Raw genomic sequence first — 14,931 nt, 5'->3', positions numbered from 1 at the left:
ATTATATTACTTATTTATAGTTAATTGTATTTATTTAAGTCCTCGTTTGATATCTAGTTATTTTATTTATTACATATATTTTTAGTATTATATTCCAATAAACTTATTTAATATTGACTTATTTTTATTTATTATTTTTTTTTTTTAGTATCTTTGTTAATAATATTATTATTGGTAGCAGTTAACAGTAGTTATATTATTATTAGTTTACATTATAAGTATAGTATATTATTATAGCATTATTAGTTTTTTTATATTCAATTTTTGTTGTTGTTGTAGTTACTTTTAATATTAGTTCGTAGTTTGTCAAAGTTTAATTTACTTTGATTGTTTAATTTTATAGCTGTTAGCTTTTAGTTACCTTTCGTGTTAATCACTTTTTTGTATCATTGTTCTTACCTCTATATTGTTAGGAAAATTATTTTTGATTACTCATACCAACGGTAACCCAAATTTTAAATTATTAAATCTAGTCTTTTACTTTCAATTTTTTTTGTCTCTATTTTGCACTTTAGTCACTTTAACTAGTTAATACTGCATGTACATATATATATTTTTTCTATATCTTATGTACATATATATATTTTTTCTATATCTTATGTACATATATATATTTTTTTCTGCATGTATATATTTTTTCTAAAGATTATGGCATTTAAATCTCTCTGCAACACTTGTCATAAAAATATAACTGATAATCAAATGAGCCATCCAATGTGATCTTTGTAACTCATAGGTTATTACAAAATGTAACCATATTGATGCACACTCTTGTAATCTACTTTTGAATGACCCATCAGATTTGTATTGTCATAGCTGTTTATCTAAGAGTATGTCCTTTAGCTCAATTTCCAACTTGGAGCTTAAGTCAATATTGTTATGAAAGAATATATCTACTAGTTCATTAAACTCTTTTGAGACTCTAAGTAATCATAAAAATATCTTTAAAGATCTAAATAAATTTCCCAGTTCTGTTAATTGCAAATACTATGATGTTATTGATCTCAATAAATCTATGCATTTCAATTCAGAACTATATATTCATCTTAACATCACTTCTCTACCATTCAGCATTTGTTGAACTTTGTAGTCTTATTAGCTCTATTAATAATTTTCCCTTAGCAATAGGTATTACATAATCTAATTTATATATAAACGATGCAAATATAACTGATATATACATATTGGTTTAATATTGAGCATTGTCCTACTGAGGCTAAAAAAGGCGAAGCACTTTTATACTTACGCTCAAATTTAAACTACGTAGTTTGCAATGATCTTATGGTTTACTCTTCTAAATATTTAGAGTCTATTTTTGTTGAAATTATAAAACCATGTGAATCAAACATAATAATTGGCTGCATTTATTGTCATCCCTCAATGAATCAACATGAGTTTACTTCTTCTCACTTAACTCCTCTACCTGAAAAGTTAAGTAAAAAAATTTTTTTTTTTCTAATGGGTGATTTTAATATGGATCTATCAAGTCACAATGAATCTAAACCTATTTCTACATACCTTGATTCTTTAACATCTTACTAACTAAACCCTTCTATAATTTTACCATCACGCATAACAGCTATATCAAAAATGCTCATTGATAACATATTCACAAACTTTCATTGAACTGATCAATTCTCAGGTAACCTTACGATTTCAATTTCAGACCACATGGCACAATTTATTTGCATTCCTAGCATACCCAACCACACCAAAAAAGTAAAAACTTATAGACGGGTAATTCCATGTCAAAGCAGCAGGCTCATGTCACCCCATGTTTTAGATTTTGCTAATTTTTTTATATGTTATAGGGTTTATGAAAATTAAGAAAATCTGAAATTTGGAACCTCCAACCCCTTACGGTTCTTGAGGTATTCAGGATTCAATTTTCTTATTTATGCTGACTCAACATTTACTTAACTTTTTTGTTGTTAGTATATCAGTATTTTATGAACCAAATAAGATATCATCCTGAAATTTTGTACATGGACAATCTTCTACATGGCGGATACAAATTTCAAATTGAAAATTTTTTTGAGCACCATAATTACATGTAAATTAGATAATAAAGGCATATATTTTGTGGTATTTGGACGGTCAAAATGGTTATGTCACCTTGATAATTTTTTTTGAGGCATTGTTATAACTTACAATATAGGTATCGAACATCACTATTAATAAAAAATACATTACTGCATTTTTCAACTTTTCTAAATGCAGCCTTTCAAGTCAAGTTTATATATATGGTGAGTCAGCATAAAATTTATTGCTAACTTGTTTATGACAAAGTTAACTATATCTTAATTTTATGTTGTAAAAAGATATTGTAAAAGTCTTTTTGAGGGCAATAATAAATTTATACTTTATTTATATTATTTTTGTGCCTAGGGTAGACTCAAAGTATGGAGAGGGTGGGGGAAATCAGGTTTTTCCCTTACCCCTCCACCTCCCCCCATCCCCCCTCCTCCAAATAAAAATAATAATTATTATATTTTCCAAATTAAATATTTTTCCAAAACTGAAAATTTCGTTTGGTTAAAAATTTTTCTTTTAAGCTTTTTGGAGGCCTTATGGAGCAATAACTAGAAATATTATTTTTATTCATTGAAGCTAATTTTTTTTGTAAAAGACCAATATTTTTTTAAGTATATAAACTTAACTAGGCTGTAATCCAAACGTATTTTTAAAAGACATTTTTTTTCTTTTATAAATAAAGGCTATATTTATATATATAATAGCTATATTTATAAATATAAAGACTATATTTATAAATATTTTTTTCTTTTATAAATAAGGCTGTATTTATAAATGACATTTTTTTTTCTTTATAAATGAAGCTTTTTATTTCCTCATTATTATATTGTTGCTTCTGATTTCATATTGTAAATATTAGTTTCCTGTTATTTGCAAAATTTTTATATTTACTTAACTAATTAATAAATGTTAAATGATTACTATATGATCTGTAAATAAAATAACAATTAATTACTCTTTAATCATGTATAAGAGGAAGTCATATAATATGGCACATCCAATTATATGGATATTATAATAAAATGTATAAATAGTTTACTATAAACTAAATAATGTTAATGGTATTTCTAAAAAATATTTATTGTAAAATATTTCAAAACTACATTTTTTGAATAAAATTAATAGTTGGAATATAGAAAAGTGTTCTATTGGAATAGAATGTAATGTTGACTGTCACAAGCAAGGTGATTATTTCTTTTTTCTATAGGAAATGTGAAGATATCGCTATCAATAGTAATAACTCTTAAACACAAGATATTCCTGTTGTACCTGAGTAAAAATTATGCAGTAGTTGTTACAAAAGGGTACAGAGTATAAATAAGAAATTAGAATCATGATCAATTCTATAGCAGGGTTGAGTCTGAACATGAACAACGTTCAGCTCTCAATGAAAGTCTTAATCTATAGGTGTGTCACCTATTAGGTTTAAATCAGTGCAAAAGCACTAATAGTTACCAGCTGCCAAAAGAAAATTTGATCAAATAACTGAAGTATCAACATACAAAATAAATGAAGTTTATAATATTGATCTAAACTGAATTAAAAGATAAAATGAATTAAAAGATAAAATGAATTAAAAGATAAAATGAATTAAAAGATAAAATGAATTAAAAACTAAAATGAATTAAAAGATAAACTAAAAAATGTGACATCATACTCCGCAAAAATACAGATATTAACATTAAATCCAGAATCATTATCACTCCCAAAATCTGCAGAATTTTTTTAATGTATCTATTTACCTTATACGAGAGGCTAGAAAAGCTAAAAAAAAACATGGAATTTTGTATAAACCATTAATAAAAATAAAAAAGTTGCTTTCCCATGAAACCATTGATCTAGTTTATAGCTTTTATCAAAGTGACAACTACACACACATGATGCCTGAAAAAAAAGATTTTGTCAGTATAGGGTACAGGCAACACATGCAAAAAAGGCTAATATTGATTAACTTTAAAGGACTTCATGTAGCATTCAAATCTGAACACTCTAATTTAAATGTTGGATTTTCAAAGTTTTACAGCCTTCGCCCAAGATGGTGTGTAACCACAAACTTGTCTGGCACTCACAGTGTTTGTGTCTGTATCTATCATCAGAATGTTAATTTTTTAATTGATGCTCTTAAAATTGACAAAGACTATAGAGAGTCAGCCGAGAACCAAGAGGCTGTATGTCCATTTTTTGTGTTTCCGAGAAAATCAAGTTTTAAAAATTAATTTGTAAAGACTTTCTGCCATAATGTTCGACTAATTTTTTAAAAATTTCAAAAAGTTGTATTATTCTTTAGACTAGATTTATTGGACACACTCTATTAATTGTTGAATATTTATTGATAATAAACAGAAAAAAAAAAAAATGTGGACATACTACCTCTTGGTTCTCGATTGACAATTTATTGGGAATGATTGTTTGCAATTGGGATAATCTAGAGTGCATGTTACATTGATGTCTACTATGTCCTGGTATTACTGCTTTAAAAGAATTTTTAACAGGAAAATTTGACAACAGTGATAAAGAAATAACAATTAACCAATGGCAAGGTACTGATAGAACTACACTGATCAATCAAAAAATAAATATTAAAGATGTTATTGACCTTATATGCAATAAAATAGATAAACTTACATCTCATTCATTTATAGCTAAAAGTCAGGTCAAGTACCTTAAAGACTGTAATGAGTTTTTAAATCACAATGAGTGTATAATATTGGATGACTTTGTAGAGAACTTTCAATTTATTGTTCAGGATAAGGTGCAAAGTTACCACTGGAATAAACCAAAATATACACTTTATCCTATTATTACATACTACAAACCAAATGGTAAACTGATATCTAAGTCATTTTGCTTATTTTCTGACAATGTTGAGCATGATGCATACTTTGTATATAAAATACAACAGCTCATTATCAACTACATTAAAGCAAACATTCTACAAATTAGTAATATTAAATATTTCACTGATGGATGTGATGCACAATATAAAAACTTTAAGAACTTTATTAATCTTTGCCATCACAAAGACTTTGATATCGATGCTGAATGGTTTTTTTTTGCCCCAAGCCATGGTAAATCTGCTTGTGATAGTATTGGGGGCACAGTAAAAAGACTAACTGCACAAGCCAGTTTAAAAAGGACAATGACTGGACAGATTTTAGATGTAGATAAGATGTTTGAATTTTGTGTAACCAATATAAAAAACATTCAATTCATTTTGGTTTATAAAATAAAAATAAATGAAGTTCGATCATCTTTACAACCAAGGTTTACTATAGGAAGAACCTTGCCAGAAACAAGATGCTTCCACGATTTTATACCAATTAATTAATGTACAATTTCTTTTTAAAGGATGAGTCAACAAACTAATGTTCAGACATTTAACCTTGTGCAGATACCAAATGAGCTGGTTGTGCAGCAGGTTATTGATAATCATATGGATTATGTAGCTTGCAAGTATGAAAATTTTTGGTGGATTGGAATTATAACCAAAAAAGATGAAAGAGAAGGAGATTATAAAATTCAATTTATGCATCTACATGGTCCCAGCCCAAGTTTTTTTTGGCCCGCATAGGAAGATACGTGTTGGTTCCCTTCAAATCAAGTTTAATGTACCATTGATCCGTCATCTACACCAGATGGTCGCATGTATAAAATTTCAGAAAATATTGAAAAAAATAACAAAGATTTAAAGAAAAATTTCTAATGCATTATTGTTTTTATAATTGTATGTTATTTTTTCAAATTTAGTTAAGATACAACTTTATGTGAGTATATGTAATTGGCACAATTTGGCTACAAAATTCTCCTAGTCACTTGTCTTTATGTTTTTAACAAAAAAATAAAAAATAAAAAGTGAAATAGGTAAGAGGGGTTGGTAAAGTGCTTAATTGCATCCCTCCCCTTTAGACCATGAGCCCTCCCCAGGTACAAAAAAAATAAATAAATAAAGTATAAATTTATTATTGCCCTCAAAAAGACTTTTTACAACATAAAATTAAGATATAGCTAACTTTGTCATAAATAAGTTAACAATAAATTTTATGCTGACTCAGCATATATAAACTTTACTTAAAAGGCTGCATTTAGAAAAGTTGAAAAATGCAGTTATATATTTTTTATTAGTAGTGATGTTTGATACCTATATTGTAAGTTATAACAATGCCTCAAAAAAAAATTATCAAGGTGAAATCACCATTTTGACCGACCAAATACCCCAAAATATACGCCTTTATTATCTAATTTAGATGTAATTATGGTGTTCAAAAAAGTTTTCAATTTGAAATTTGTATCCGCCATGTAGAAGATTGTCCATGTACAAAATTTCAGGATGATATCTTATTTGATTCATAAAATACTGATATTTAACAACAAAAAAGTTGAGTAAATGCTGAGTCAGCATAAATAAGAAAATTGAATCCTGAATATCTCAAGAACCGTAATGGGTTGGAGCTTCCGAATTTCAGATTTTCCTAATTTTTATAAACCCTATAACATATTCAAAAATTAGCAAAATCCAAAACATGGGGTAACATTTTTTCATTTTTTCTGCTGATTTGACATGGAATTACCACAACAATGCTTCAAAAAATTTAATAAAAGTATATTTATTAAAGAAATTTCTGATATTAACCGGAAACTCTCTATTAAAAAAGATGATGTTAATAAATCCATAAATTTTATTTTAAAAACATTTGATGAAATCTTAGACCAGCATGCTCCTTACAAAATACTAACCAACCAACAAGTTAAACTAAAATTAAAACCTTGGATTACCTATGGAATACTTAAATCTATTTCAACTAAAAACAAACTTTATAAAAAGTTTTTATAATCAAAAAATATTTATAAGAAAAATGAATTATTTAAATTTTACAAAAACAAAATTTCTAATTTATTAAAGTTTAGCAAAAAAAACTTTATTACATAATTTAAAAATAATCTGAAAAATAATAATAAAAACACCGGGAAGGGAATAAAAGAAATCATTAATATTAGACCTTCTACACACAATACATTTTTTAAACTTAAATTGAATGAAGATCTTATCACTGGTCACACTGCCGTATCTAATCTATTTAATAATTTTTTTAGTACTATACATAACAAACTACTTAGCAAGGCCATACCCTCTAAATGTGTATTTAGTGACTTTCTTAACATTCTAAATGCTGAATCGTTTTTTATTAATCCTGTAATTGAAAATGAAATACTGGTCTCATTACAAACATGCTTGGAACTGAAAAAAGTCTTAGTTCTAATAGCGTACCTACATTCCTCCTTAAACTAGTCCCACACATTATTTCAAAGCCTCTCTGTACTGTTATAAATAACTCATTTAAAAGTGGTATTTTCCCAAATATTTTTAAAGTTGCCAAAGTCATTCCAATATTTAAAAAAGGCTCTCTACTTGATTTCACTAACTACTGACCCATCTCCCTGCTTTCTAATATAGGTAAACTCTTAGAGAAGGCAATGCATAATAGACTTGATGCTTTTCTTGAAAAATTTAAATGCTTTTACACCCATCAGTATGGCCTTTGTGCCAATTACTCAACAACTCATGCTCTCATTGAAATGACTGAATTGATTAGAAAAGCAATCGATGATAAATATTTTGCATGTGGTGTATTCATTGATTTACAGAAAACATTTGATACAGTAGATCATTCAATTTTGTTGAAAAATTCAGAACACTATGGGATCAGAGGCGTACCCCTTAAATGGTTCACTACATATTTAAACGAAAGAACACAATTTGTTTCTGTCAATGACTCAAAATCTACCCTTGTAAAATGTTCTAATGGTGTTCCTCAGGGTTCAGTATTGGGATCACTGCTTTTCCTTCTTTATCTTGTTCAGTGGCTTTGCTCCAACAAACTTTTTCTAAACTCTAATAAAACTGAACTCTTTATCTTTAAATCTATTTGATTTAAAGATAACGAGTTCAACAAAAGTCTATAAACATATGACCTTTAGATTAAGTGGCAAAAAAATTGACCCTGTTAACTCAATTAAAGATTTGGTATAAAAATTGATTCATATCTTTTCTTTTTATCCCACTGTTAAGACTTAGCAATGAAACTAAGTAGATTTAATAGCATGTTGGCCAAAATTCGTCTTTATGTCAATCTTGAGATACTCTTGAACATATACCATGCTATTTTTGGCTCACATCATATGCATGCTAAGTATGGAGGTAGTCCCATCAACAAGCTCTTAATATGTTATCCCACATCCAAAACAAGGCTTTAAAAATTATTTATTTCCAGAATATTAATTTTAATCCTAATGTGGTTTACCTAACTTCTAAAGTATTAAAACTATGTGACTATATTCAACTTTTAAACTGTCAATTTGTCTAGAACCACCAACACAATAACCTACCTTAAACTTTCATCAATTTCTTTTTCAAAAGTGCCAACACTCATTATCACCTTCGTTCCAATAGTAATTTAAACTTGCCTGTCTCTAAACACTGCTCTCATGATAATGGGCATAAATCTATAAAATATCAAAGCATTAAAACTTGAAACAACCTTCTTTTTGAATTAAAAGCTCTTAATTTATTCTCAACCTTTAAAACCAATTTATTCTACTTTTTATTAAAAAAATACAGATAATGTTTATAATTTCTATAATCAATTTTTGATGTCTGCAGTATTGTTTTTTTTAATTTCTATAATACATTTTGTTGTCATTACTATTGCTTGTTGTTATTTTTATAAATATTTACAATACTATTATTAACTACTTTTAACTATTATTTCTAACATTAATGCCAACAATATTGTTATTATTACTATTATTATAGTAATTATTATTGTTATTATTAGTGCTTTGTTGTTATAATAATTATTTTTATTACTGTCATTGTTGTTGTTATATTATTATTGTTATATCATTATCGTATTACTTTTTATAAATACTACTTTTATTGATATCTATATTATATTTATTGTTATTATTATCACTATTTTTATTATTATTGAATTTGAAAGGTGTTTACTTAATATTAGAAATCATTACTATTTATTCAAAACTTTTATTCAAAAATTCAACTTGTTTCTCCGCGCAGCGGCCTTGTTCGTCAAGGTTCGTGTTTCGAAGTTATAAAGTTGAGAGAGGGTTATAACCACAATTAAGTAGCCTCCTCATCTGCAGTGGCCTTCTGGGCCTTGGGGAGGTGAAATAACAAAAAAAAAGAAAAAAAAAAAAACTATAATTAAAAGGAGTTGTATAAAAACAAGAAAAATGCTTTGCAGCATCAATCTTATATTTGGTATTAGTTTTAGTATAAACAGTTGCTGTCAATATAGTAGTAATACCTTTGTGTTATCTTATATAATTTTAAAAATATCTGATTTATAACACAAAGATATAATAAATAATAAAAAATCAATAATTTACTTTCTTGTATACAGTTTTATCAACAACAACATAATAAACACAAGCTATTTTATCAACTAATAGTTTAAGTTAACAGCGAAGAGCAGGGTCGATGACACAGGTTTCAAAATGGAAAGACACAATTATCTTCCAAATGTTTTATGATCTTCTAAATAATTTAAAAATACAACAACATATAACTTATAAAATTTAAATACAAACAAGCAACAGTATATATATATATATATGTATATATATATATATATATATATATATATATATATATATATATATATATATATATATAAATATATATATATATAAATGCATATATATATATATTTAAATACATATATATACATATATATACATAAATATATATATATATGTATATATATATATATATTTATAAGTACATATATATATATAAATACATATATATATACATAAATATATATATATATATATATATATATATATATATATATATATATATATATATACATAAATATATATATATATATATATATATATATATATATATATATTGATCCTGCTCCTCGCTATTAGCTTTAACTATTAGTTGATAAAATAGCTAGTGTTTATTATGTAATTGTTGATAAAACTGTATACAAGAAAGTAAATTATTGATTGTATATATATATATATATATATATATATATATATATATATATATATATATATATATATATATATATATATATATATATATATATATATATATAAATTAGTACAAAATCACTTATCAAATTTTTTTAACAAATTTAATTTTATTTACTCCCCCTATGGCTCGTAAAAAAAGTTGAAAAAAACATACAAATGAATATGTTTATAAAAATAAAAAAATTTTATGAATTTTAAATGAAATCTTAAAACCTTTCTTAAAAAATATTTTGAAAAACTGTTATTTGATGTTTAAGTTATTTAAAAACTCTTTATTTAAGATAATTTAAAAAAAGTCAGTAATTTAAAAAAAGAGAAATAAAGTTTTGTTTATTTATAATGATATCAAAGCTTTTAAAGTTTTATGAGAAAACTGAAAATGGTTTAAAAAGATTATATTTTATTATAAAATTATAAGCTTATATTATTTATTTTAATTTTAATTATTCACTAGATGTTATTTTTGTATTATAAACATATAAAAAGAATAATTATATATTTACTACAATATATTTTTATTGTGAACAATTTTAAAGTTTTTCCGAGAAAACTTTATTCAGAAGCAATTTGTGCATTTATAAAATCAAGCTAGTTTGTTCAAAATTTAATGATAAGCATTTTATCTTTCTCTCTTGTTTTAAATTTCTATGCAAAGAGCAAGTGACCCAATAAAAATGCAATGATCTTTTAAATGTCTTTTAATGCAACATCAATAGTTCTTATATTTCTTCTTGTAACCATTCAGGATAAAAATATTTTTACTTTTATATCTATCAAATATAAAAAATATTTTTTTACCTGCTGAAGTTTATGACTGGGAGTTTAAAAAAATTGATTGAAATGAATTGAAATGTATCATTATGTTAGCTTTTTATTTTTGCGCAAACCAAAAATAGATTTAAGAAAATTGAATTAAGATGCACAAGAAGACGTAATTAAAGTTAACAATTTGGAAGTGTTATTGGACCAAAATTATTGTCTAATCTAAACAATGAAACCTAGGTGTAACGATGAAACCTAGGTGTATCAATGAAACCTAGGTGTAGGTTAGGGCTTGGCATAAACCAAAAAATTTCAAAAAACCGGTTTTGGGTTTTTTTAAATTGTAAAACCAGATAACCGGTTTTACACTGGTTTTTTATTATAAAAGCGAATTTTTATTATTGCCGTATAAATCAAACGTAACAAGCAGGATTGATATACTGGAATTAGATCTGTAAACTAAAAGAAAGTTTTTCATACTTATAATAAAAAATTTAATTTTTTCATTATTTATTAAAAATTAGTTTTTATCAATGTACAGTAATATTTACAACTTTTTTTATTCATTATTATTTTAGTTTGAATCTAATAAACTTAGATCATTTGTTTTTTTGTCTCTTTTTTTTTTTCTAATCCTACTTTTTTTTGTGGCAACTCAATATCCTTTTTTAATTACTGTTCATAACTGAATATGCTACTTTTTATCAATGTAAAAGTATGCATGTGATCTGTTTACAAAAGTGTAATGTAAAATAATACTATGATTTATAATATTTAAAGTAATATGAAAGTCAAAAATACAAAAACAAATTTGTTGACGAAAAATTTGTTTTTGTTGTTTAACTATTTTTTTTTTCAGTTTACAATAGTAGTTAAAATGATAGCATAAAAGTCTTTTAAAAAAATAAACAATTCAGTGTACTAACAATATAAAGCTAGGTTTCGGAAAGAAGATCATAAGGATCTTATCATCAGAACCTTAAAAGTTAAATATATTTATTTGTAATATATAGATATATTGAAGATTTAACATAATGCAAAGATACAACATATAAACATTTTAATATATAATATGCTGAAGATTTAATAAATGCATTTTACATACGCTTTTAGTAGAACTTTAGAATGCTGTCCGTTGGGAAAATATTTTTAAATTTAGTTTTAAAAACAGAAAGATTAAAAGAAGGATCAAAATTTGGTAATACTATTTTAGTTCAAGGATGGGGTGCAAGATTTTAAGATTTAACAATCTCAAATTAAAATAATCAAATAACAATAACAAAAAATTAAACAACAAAAAAAATGAAACAACAAACAAAAATATCAAAAAGTTGACAAAATACTTTAAGTTAGTGTTACTTGACTTTCCTGAATTTTGATTATTTTAAGTATTTTATAATTTAAATATTGTTAAAAGATTCTGTCAGTATGTAATCTATTAATAATTGGTAAAAAAAATATTGAAATAAATAAAACTAAATGCAATATCAAAGTGCTTTTTTTAAAACTATATATATTTTCACGCTATTTGTGCTTTCCACATTATTTGTTCGCTTTTCAAAACAAGAAATCTTTAAACTATTTATCTTTTTAGTTAAGTATAATAACGACTGATTTTATTTTGAAAAAAAACAGTTTTCGGTTTTGAGAAAACTGAACAAAAAACGGGTTAACTGGTTGGGGTTTGCACCGGTTGCCAAGCCCTAGAGTAGATTAAAAAATAATTTTAAACTGTTTTATGGGTATAGGTATGGCGCAAAAACAAAGAAATTGAGTTCTGTATAAACTAAAGTCCAGAAATATCAAATGTCATTTTTTTCATGTAAAAACAACTGTTCTAAATGTACAATTGGAAGAGCATTGTATTGTGACAGGGGGAAAAAGTAGATTCACTGCAACAACTCAAAGCCCAGTAAAACTGTTGGCAAAGCCAGGCTATACATAAACTATACATAAAGGCAATAAGCTCATTTTGTATTTCTGATGGGATCAGCATAGTGTGATCCACAATGATCCACAATGATCTTATTCAACTCCGGCAAACATTTCCAACAACAATTAATGATGCAAAAAGGAACTACATTTATCTGCAATATTGTTATCATGTTTAAAATCATTATATTGAAACAAAACAACAATTATATTATTATAAATGTTACTTAATTAAAAACAAAACAACAATTATATTATTATAAATGTTACTTAATTAAAATCAAAACAACAATTATATTATTATAAATGTTACTTAGATAAAAACAAAACAACAATTATATTATTATAAATGTTACTTAATTAAAAACAAAACAACAATTATATTATTATAAATGTTATTTTATTAAAAACAAAACAACAATTATATTATTAGAAATGTTACTTAATTAAAAACAAAACAACAATTATATTATTATAAATGTTATTTTATTAAAAACAAAACAACAATTATATTATTATAAATGTTACTTAAATAAAAACAAAACAACAATTACATTATTATAAATGTTACTTAATTAAAAAAAAAACAACAATTATATTATTATAAATGTTATTTTATTAAAAACAAAACAACAATTATATTATTATAAATGTTACTTAATTAAAAACAAAACAACAATTATATTATTATAAATGTTACTTAATTAAAAACAAAACAACAATTATATTATTATAAATGTTACTTAATTAAAAACAAAACAACAATTATATTATTATAAATGTTATTTTATTAAAAACAAAACAACAATTATATTATTATAAATGTTATTTTATTAAAAACAAAACAACAATTATATTATTATAAATGTTACTTAATTAAAAACAAAACAACAATTATATTATTATAAATGTTATTTTATTAAAAACGAAACAACAATTATATTATTATAAATGTTACTTAATTAAAAACAAAACAACAAATATGTTATTATAAATGTTATTTTATTAAAAACAAAACAACAATTATATTATTATAAATGTTACTTAATTAAAAACAAAACAACACTTATATTATTATAAATGTTACTTAATTAAAAACAAAACAACAAATATATTATTATAAATGTTACTTAATTAAAAACAAAACAACAATTATGTTATTATAAATGTTACTTAATTAAAAACAAAACAACAATTATATTATTATAAATGTTACTTAATTAAAAACAAAACAACAATTATATTATTATAAATGTTACTTAATTAAAAACAAAACAACAATTATGTTATTATAAATGTTACTTAATTAAAAACAAAACAACAATTATATTATTATAAATGTTACTTAATTAAAAACAAAACAACACTTATATTATTATAAATGTTACTTAATTAAAAACAAAACAACAATTATATTATTATAAATGTTATTTTATTAAAAACAAAACAACACTTATTTTATTATAAATGTTATTTTATTAAAAACAAAACAACAATTATATTATTATAAATGTTATTTTATTAAAAACGAAACAACAATTATATTATTATAAATGTTACTTAATTAAAAACAAAACAACAATTATATTATTATAAATGTTATTTATTTAAAAGAAGAGTTAAAAGTAAAATGTGTTCTATCATTTAGGTAAATATAGATGAATATTTTGAACAGTATTATATTGTTTCAATATAATACTGTTCAACTTTTAAATCAACTTTTTATTTAAACAATTAAAGTTCTGTAAGAATATAGTATTTTAGATTTACAATGTTGTGATTATAGGCTAATAATAAATCAAAATTAAGTTTAAGAAAAAATTCCACCTACCCTTTTATCAAGACCTCCTCCAACCCCTCCCCATTTGTGAGATCTGGACTAACCCCCACCTCCTTTTATTTGGCACGTGAGAGTAGTTAAAGTTTTCAGTTCTTTGAGTTATTTATAACTACTTTTAGAATCTTTAGACCACCTTTGAGTGATCTAATTTTTTCTGAAAATTAAAAAAAATTTAAAAACTTATATTTTTTCTTAAATGCTAAAATTTGCAATTTAATTGTAAATAAAAACTCCATTAATAAAAATATCTTATTTTAGAGTGAGTACTATAACACTCATGATATAAAACTTAT

General features: G+C 24.1%; 1 protein-coding gene across 3 annotated transcripts in view; it reads left to right on the top strand.

Moving 5' to 3' along the window:
- Positions 1-14,931, top strand: part of LOC136071881 (leucine-rich repeat serine/threonine-protein kinase 2-like) — an 87,505-nt gene that overhangs the window by 36,203 nt on the left and 36,371 nt on the right. The window lies entirely within an intron of this gene.

The sequence above is a fragment of the Hydra vulgaris genome, chromosome 05, assembly GCF_038396675.1.
Source record: "Hydra vulgaris chromosome 05, alternate assembly HydraT2T_AEP".
NCBI classification, from domain to species: domain Eukaryota; kingdom Metazoa; phylum Cnidaria; class Hydrozoa; order Anthoathecata; family Hydridae; genus Hydra; species Hydra vulgaris.
The sequence above is the reverse complement of the archived record's forward strand: the minus strand, read 5'-3'. Positions and strand labels throughout refer to the sequence as shown.